The sequence below is a fragment of the Felis catus genome, chromosome C1 (assembly GCF_018350175.1).
Source record: "Felis catus isolate Fca126 chromosome C1, F.catus_Fca126_mat1.0, whole genome shotgun sequence".
Lineage (NCBI taxonomy): Eukaryota > Metazoa > Chordata > Mammalia > Carnivora > Felidae > Felis > Felis catus.
Genome location: NC_058375.1, coordinates 107464529 through 107473175, shown reverse-complemented (window position 1 = coordinate 107473175; position 8647 = coordinate 107464529). Strand labels below are relative to the sequence as shown.

Genomic DNA, 8647 nt, shown 5'->3' with positions numbered 1-8647 from the left:
ACTGGGTCTCTGTCTGGTTTAGGAATCAAAGTAATACTGGCTTCATAGAATGAGTCTGGAAGTTTTCCTTCCCTTTCTATTTCTTGGAATAGCTTGAGAAGGGTCGGTATTATCTCTGCTTTAAACGTCTGGTAGAACTCCCCTGGGAAGCCATCTGGTCCTGGACTCTTATTTGTTGGGAGATTTTTGATAACCGATTCAATTTCTTCGCTGGTTATGGGTCTGTTCAAGCTTTCGATTTCCTCCTGATTGAGTTTTGGAAGAGTGTGGGTGTTCAGGAATTTGTCCATTTCTTCCAGGTTGTCCAATTTGTTGGCATATAATTTTTCATAGTATTCCCTGATAATTGCTTGTATCTCTGAGGGATTGGTTGTAATAATTCCATTTTCATTCATGATTTTATCTATTTGGGTCGTCTCCCTTTTCTTTTTGAGAAGCCTGGCTAGAAGTTTGTCAATTTTGTTTATTTTTTCAAAAAACCAACTCTTGGTTTCGTTGATCTGCTCTACAGTTTTTTTTAGATTCTATATTGTTTATTTCTGCTCTGATCTTTATTATTTCTCTTCTTCTGCTGGGTTTAGGCTGCGTTTGCTGTTCTGCTTCTAGTTCCTTGAGGTGTGCTGTTAGATTTTGTATTTGGGATTTTTCTTGTTTCTTGAGATAGACCTGGATGGCACTGTATTTTCCTCTCAGGACTGCCTTCGCTGCGTCCCAAAGCATTTGGATTGTTGTATTTTCATTTTCGTTTGTTTCCATATATTTTTTAATTTCCTCTCTAATTGCCTGGTTGACCCACTCATTCGTTAGTAGGGTGTTCTTTAACCTCCATGCTTTTGGAGGTTTTCCAGACTTTTTTCTGTGGTTGATTTCAAGTTTCATCGCATTGTGGTCTGAAAGTATGCATGGTATAATTTCAATTCTGGTAAACTTATGAAGGGCTGTTTTGTGACCCAGTATATGATCTATCTTGGAGAATGTTCCATGTGCACTGGAGAAGAAAGTATATTCTGTTGCTTTGGGATGCAGAGTTCTAAATATACCTGTCAAGTCCATCTGATCCAATGTCTCATTCAGGGCCCTTGTTTCTTTATTGACCGTGTGTCTAGATGATCTATGCATTTCTGTAAGTGGGGTGTTAAAGTCCCCTGCAATTACCACATTCTTATCAATAAGGTTGCTTATGTTTATGAGTAGTTGTTTTATACATTTGGGGGCTCCGGTATTCGGCGCATAGACATTTATAATTGTTAGCTCTTCCTGATGGATAGACCCTGTAACTATTATATAATGTCCTTCTTCATCTCTTGTTACAGCCTTTAATTTAAAGTCTAGTTTGTCTGATATAAGTATGGCTACTCCAGCTTTCTTTTGGCTTCCAGTAGCATGATAAATAGCTCTCCATACCCTCACTCTCAATCTGAAGGTGTCCTCAGGTCTAAAATGAGTCTCTTGTAGACAGCAAATAGATGGGTCTTGTTTTTTTGTCCATTCTGATACCTATGTCTTTTGGTTGGCGCATTTAATCCATTTACATTCAGTGTTATTATAGAAAGATACGGGTTTAGAGTCATTGTGATGTCTGTATGTTTTATGCTTGTAGTGATGTCTCTGGCACTTTGTCTCACAGGGTCCCCCTTAGGATCTCTTGTAGGGCTGGTTTAGTGGTGACAAATGGAAAGCTATTTCTCCCCAAGTGGGCTCACTGCCCATTGCATCTTTCCTTCTTTTTTTTTTTTTTTTTTTTTTTTCCTTTGTCTTCTTGGATCCTTGAGTCTGACAACTGGTAAATGTTTCCCCACAAGGTGTTATATGGCTGGTATTAGTTAAACTTCTTCATTGTGAGACATCTGGACATCACTGGTTCCTCTAAAGAATCTCATAAAATACTAATAATCTCATCATAAACACTAGGAACAAATTCACTGAGGAAAGCATGATACTGTCATGCTTTCATTACATTTATATTACATTCATTACATATGCATGTAATATAAAGCTACAGTCAATGGAAGGACTCACTGAGAGACTGCTAACAGTGATTCCCTAGGGTGGGAAATGGAGTGGCTGAAGGAAAGGGGTAAGGGGCCATTTTCATCGTGTATTATCTCTGCACCATTTGAATTTTGCCAAGTGTGCATTTCTTATCTACTCAAAGATTAAAAATATCCAAGAGCATTTGCTCATGCAAATAACAAGTTGTTGAACTAAGAGTCCTTTTCTCTCTCGATCTTTCATGAAATTTGTCTACCGTGTACTTGCTCAGTGATCCTGGAGCTTTTGCGAGTGCTTGCACATTGGTTCGAAACCAAAAATTTAAAGACCCAAAACAGCAAAACTGCTAGTGACAGAGAAGAGAAAATGATTGTACCACTTTTTCAAACCAGGTTGTCCTAATGGAGTTTCCAGTTTAGCTGCCTAAACGTGATTGTTGGAAGGGTGGTAGTAGTTTTCTTTTTGCTTTCTGGGAATGTTCAGCAATGTTTCTCCTTATCCAGCTCAGAATTTCTTTCTGAGAAAATCATAGGGAGTTCATATACGTTTCACGTTAAAAGACTGACAGGGCAAGAGTTGAAGTGGGGAAGGAGAAAATAACTTTTCACCTATAAGTCTGTTGTAAGGAAAGATGAGTTAATGCACATAGGGTTCTTCACACAATGCTTGGCACATAACAAAACCTTCAGTTAGCTGTGCCTAAAATCTCAAACGGTAGTACAGTTGATTTCCTCTGCATGGTGTAAGAGATCCACATTTACATATGTATTTATATATACACACATGTAACTACATATACATTAAATATAAATGTAGTTATATTGTACACATGGTTTGCTACTTGCCCTTCTCATATAATACACACTCTTTTGGAAGATCACTTTTCATTTTTGCCTATTATTTTGTCATGTGGATCCATAAATGATCTAATCAGAAACCATCCCCATGAAAGCATTAAGAAAATATGTTTTGATCAACTCTTTCAGTGTTTGCTTGTTTTTCATAATATCTTGATATTTCTTAGGGCAGGCGTTACTCATGACGTCATAGAAGCCCCAAACCCAATAATGGTGAGCCAACTGCCTGAATACACGAATGCTTTTGAATTTTGATCATTTTTGTCAGTTTCCTTATAGTGATGGTTACTTAGTAATACCCTTAACAATGAAAAGGAACACCTATCTACTTGTTCTTGATGGAAGTAAACAATGGCTTCAAAGGTGCAAGGAAAGTATAGGCTGAGTGCTGGGGTTCATGCAGGAGGAAAATCAAGAAGGTCAAGGGAGATTTGATGGCTTATTATGGCTGGTAATTATTGACTTTAACAATGGAAAGCCCAGTGGAAGGTTCTAGGTCTTCTAAGTATTAGGAATAATTCTTGTCAATGTTAGCTGTAACTAATAACAGATGTACGAAGGCAGAGGACGCTGAGAAAATATTTTCCCGCATCACAAAGCTAGCTAGTGACGCCCCTAGGTTTAAACTCCTGTCTTTGGATGTCTCCTCTAGGACATTTCCAGTGTACTCTGCTGCTTCACTGAATATTGGAAGAGGTGCAAGGCAGGTGATGGCTGGTTACCGTGAGATGTGTAGATATTGATAACGTTAATTAATCTATTAATGGATAGAATATTAATAAAAATAAATAAGGGGCTGTAAGCATAGTGATTACAGTACTAAAGGGTTTATGTAAGCTGTATTTAGAACTTACTGGGAGATTTTAATGCCAACCACCCTGCCTTTATTTAAACAAAACCACAGATGAGTTCACTTGGAAGGTGAGGAGGAATCAGTGGATTGAGTACTCCCAGGGATGTTAAGAAAAGGTAAGGCAGGGAGTTTTGAAGCCTCTGCTAACACCCTAACTCATGTTTCAGAAGTGATCACGGGTCTGTTGAGTGACATTCAATAAAAACAAACATTTCAGTTTCTCTTAGTGAGCTATGAGTTGAAAATTCCCACAGGATTTCAAATAAGAGAATGAAAATCCTGGGACGAGCATGGTAGAAAGTAACCTTGGCATTCTAGCAGACATTAAGTGGAAAATGGACCAGCCCCATGTCACCATTGACATGAGGCCACACAGTCTTGTTCTCTACAGAATAGCACAGCCTGTGTTGTGCTGGATCCTGGCTTCAGCTCCTGCACAGGGAGCCCTGTCCCTCCCTGTGGAGACCATGCATTCTCTTCATCCATATTAAAAGGAACCAGTTAATGTGAGCAGCCAGCCTTAGAGTAAGTGGAAGTGAGTTATAAGTGCCTGCGAGAGAGACAGAGCATAAGCCATGTTGCTAGCCTCTCAGAACCCAAGCTTCTGTCATTCTAGAACACAAAGCTAAATGACAGGCAGTTGAGAAGTAAATGGACACACAGGCTTCTGATACAGGCATGGGGCAGGGAGGTAGGTGAAGGTAAGCCCAATCAAGGAATGACCTCTTGGGCCCCCAGTTTGAGAACTGCCCCAATTCTTCATCTGTCATATGAAACTGGAACTGCTGGTCAAGAGAGAGCCTCAGGCAAATCACTGAGTTCTTGCCCCAATGGGGACAATCCCAGAGCAGGAAGTTTCCAGTAATCGAAGTGACAAGACATTTTGGGAATTTCAGGTGGATTGCATTTGGTTTCCAAACAACTGGTCCAGCCCAGCCTTAGGCTTCTTCACTTCCTGAAGGTGGGCGCCACCGAGCCATATAAAGGGGACACCTGCCACATTGTTGCCACCCTTTTCGTGCTCAGCTCCCCAACAGCTCTGGAGAATCAAGTGAATCTCATGGGGGGGGGGGGTGGTTCTATATGCTTGGGGGATATGAGATGATGTTTGGAATTAATTTGTAAGCAGCAATAGCTGGTTTTCCTCAATGACGTGCATACTCTTCCCTGGGGAATTGAAAGTTGTCAGACCAAGGATGTAAGTGAGCTAATTTTTGTTGATGAAGTATGTGTCTTTCTATTACAAGGTTGAAATTCTTAAGCAAAACCTAATTAAGGGAATAATATTGAGCTGAAAGCAAGTGAGGGCAAGAGTTTCTCTTTGATCATGACATATTAATATAAGAGAGAGCATCCTAATGCATTGCCAGCCTCTCCATGAGCCCTTTGAGGGCAGGCCTACACTTTGGCAATTCTCCCTGAATAGACTTTGTCTTAGCACCCAAAGCAGCTTACTTCAATCTTAGTCAGGGCCTCATGGGAACTGATGTGGTAGAGACTTGCTTTGGTATTGGCCAGGAATTCAGCATCTTTTTTCTTGAGATTGTATTTGCATACATCCACTATCTGTTGCTATCTCAAGACAGAGAAGACAATTTTGTCATTGAAAGAGGTCAAGAGAAGTTGAGATAAAGTGGCCCCAAATGCACAAGATACTGATGAGGCATGATCCTAACAAGAACAAAAAGGGGAGCCACACAGTCTAAAGGAAAGAGTCAGAGACCAAAGTTTGTCCTTGGAAATAATTGATGGGTTTTGGCTTGCTCTGTCTGCAAGAGTGATCCTCTTGTAAACAATGACACTTGCATTTTGACCTTTGCATTTTTTTAAGTTCTCTGATATCCAGAAAGATAGATGTCCTATCAGCAGCAGCAGCAATAGTGCAAGCAGCCCTGCCAACGACCTCTTGTGCTCCCACCTCCCAAGTGCCCAGCCCCATGCCCACCGCCGAAGTGCCCAGTGCCATGCCCACCTCCAGAGTTTCCACCTCAACTCTGCCAGCAGCAGTGTCCCCCTGTGCAGCCACCACCGTGCCAGCAGAAGTGACCACCCAGGAGCAGTAAGAGCAAAAGCCATCAAGACCATCGTGCAAACAAATCACAGGTCTCCCCATGCTCCAGCAGCACATCTTCTCTCCGAAGCCTGCCCTGGTGGCAGACGGCATTCTCTGAATCTCTGCTCTTCCTGGGCTGAGGTTTGACATAGAAGAGACTTAGTCCTGAAGTTGTTCTCTTTCCTCTTAGGGTCAGGCTCCTCTCTGAATTAGGACCACTCTTCCCCAGAGCCCCAGGAAAAGCATCGGGAACAAGTCTACCTTTCTTAAAATACAGCCTTTCTTCGATCTGTGCCTAAGACCTGGGCAAGGATTATTTTCTTTTCCTTTCTTCTCTTTTTTTTTTTGGGGGGGGGGGGGGAGTGGGGGGATTTGGATAAATAAAACTTTACTTCTCCTTCCCTAATAAAGCATTGTTGATGATGAAACATCAACATCTTCTTTAATCTTGGTTGTTAACTGTATCAGATTAGTGGGAAATTGTTTTCGTTTGGTTTTTCTGTCAGGAATTAACCACTGAATTGTAAAGGATACAGTCACAGTTAATCGTGTTTGATTTGAAAACGTGTCTGTTTAGGTTGAGTAAAGAAATAAGTTTGTGTGTTTGTTTGTTTTAATTAGGCCAAATGCCAGCTCTGCTACTTACAAGTGATGTGTTCTTTCTTTGCTAGAAAATGACATCTTCAGCTCAGGGTTGTCTAAGAATCTACCCATTTGTTCGGTCATCCAAAATATGTACTTTCACAGGAAAACATATTAAATACATGTACCCATAAAGTGTGTACTTTATGCCTGGCTCCCTGCTGTGCAAGGGGTATACAGTGGTGGGCAAAATACGAACACTTTGTCTTTGTGGAGCTTAAATGATGTGGGGAGGAAAAGTTAATGAACAAATGAATATAAATCAGTGTATCATATCAGGTGGTAATAAATGTGCTTGAGAATAGTTATTAAGTGGATTTGGAGGATAAAGAACAATGGGCAAGGGAGGTGGGGTCTGCTAGTCTCAGAGCCCTGAGTGAAATAAGTGAGCCATGGGAATAGGAGGAGTAGGTCCATCCAAGCAGAGGGAAGAGTAAGGAAGGTGTGTGGTCATAGGACATCAACGTGGCCAGTGGCTGCATTAGAACGAGGGAGGGGAGCATGGAGGAAATGAAGATAGTGAGAGAGTCACAGGCCAGATCACGCAGGGGCTTGTTGAACTCGGTAAACGTTTGGGACTTTGTTCAAGTATTATGGGAATAGTATGCACTAAATTTTATGCCTACAAAATTCTCCTCTATCATATACCATTGCTTGCGCTACATAAGCTTGCTTACGTAGCATATCCTAAGAGAATAAATTATGCTTGCAAACATTTTGCCTTGAAAAGGTATTGGGTTATTTATTTGTTGGTTTTGTTTATAAAGTTTATTCATAAAGTTTATTATTTAGTTTCAGAGAGAGAGGAGAGAGAGAGAGGAGAGAGAGAGAGAGAGAGAAACCCCAAGCAGGCTCCATGCTCACCACGGAGCCTGAGCGGGGCTTGATCTCATGACCATGAGATCATGGCCTGAGCTGATATCAAGAGTTGGACGCTTCACCGACTGAGCCACCGAGGCATCCCAATATTTGGTTATTAAAAGGTTTGGATAAAAAAGATTTAAATATCAAAGAGTTAAGTTTTAAAGTTCATTGGCGAACATGGAAGCTTCTTTCTAACTGCTAACAGGTAAGACGTTTGTCAATTGTCCCACCTTGAAAGGAAATTTAACCAGTTCATCTTCAATATTAAATCTATGGTTTCTCGTGGCTCACAGAGCTGTTCCTGCTGAGGACCATATGCCCAGGGGATGCTGGAGTGTAGAGGTACATGAGTCTACGTGAAATGCTCCAAGTTGTGGGGTTTTGAAGGTAGATGAGACCACCACCGGATGCTGATAGATACTTTGTATTGTTGAGGCTCACATCTAACTTTCTTTTAATCACCACATCAAATGGGATAATGTGTGTCATGTGTCCAGCATAGTTCCTGCACACGGGACTTTCAACCAGGAGCAGTTCCCATTTTATAATCAGTGTCAGTGTTAGAGCAAGCACCTAGTTAGGCTTTACCAGGATGCATGGCGTCCAGCAAAGGGGGAGTCAGAGCCTGTTATCAGGAACCTCAGCAGCCTGTCCTGGCAGCACCCCACATACAAGGACACCAGAAACCGGATCAAATCAGACAGGCCTGCGACAAAGGAGGCCAGAGACCCTGATATAAGGGAGGAAAGGCTTGAAAACTTGCCCCCCTCCCCCAAATCTCCCCCCCAGGTAGTGAACAGCCCATCCCCTAGTTAACTACTGTCAAACTCTGGGGTGCACAGGTCTCCCTTGACCTGCCCACTCTCCCGTCTCTGGAGTGCACCTTCTCTCCCAGAAGCTCTTCACTTGCACCGCTCAGCTCAACCACTGTGAATTCTTTTCAGGGATGAGACTAAGACCCTCCGGTGACATACCCAGGGACAGGCCCCCAGGGCCTGGAAGTCTCCCCAGTCTAACCGGCAGCATCAGCCTATGACCTGAGTGAGGACGATAGGGGGTCAGTGTTAACATAGGGAACTGGGTTTCTCACATTTCTACCCCTAACCCCTCACTGCCATGCCCCCCGGGACCCTGCTCTCAACATCCATACCGTGGGTTGCCAACGCTCTGCCACCTCGACACTGCTGTTCTGAGCTCTGCTGCCGTGGGTCCCCCACAGATTCTTTTTTCAAGTCAGAGAAGCAGTGGGGGAAGATGGAAGGGTTCCTGTAAGTACAGAGATCCTCTCGCCTCATTTTTTCCAACGTACTCTTCTGAATCTCACAATCAGGTGCAAAAAAAAAAAAACCTTGATTTTATTTTTTTAATTTGAAGTATAGTTGACAC

General features: G+C 42.2%; 1 long non-coding RNA gene across 2 annotated transcripts; it reads left to right on the top strand.

Annotated features, from left to right (window-relative positions):
• Positions 1-3318: 3318 nt before the first annotated feature.
• LOC123379377 lies at positions 3319-6056 on the top strand. Of its 2 annotated transcripts, XR_006583765.1 has the most exons (3): positions 3319-4663; positions 5534-5805; positions 5946-6056. It is a non-coding gene; the product is annotated as an uncharacterized LOC123379377 (long non-coding RNA). The 2 variants fall into 2 exon arrangements; XR_006583764.1 differs by lacking the exon at positions 3319-4663 and having other exon boundaries at positions 4801-5805.
• Positions 6057-8647: the final 2591 nt, after the last annotated feature.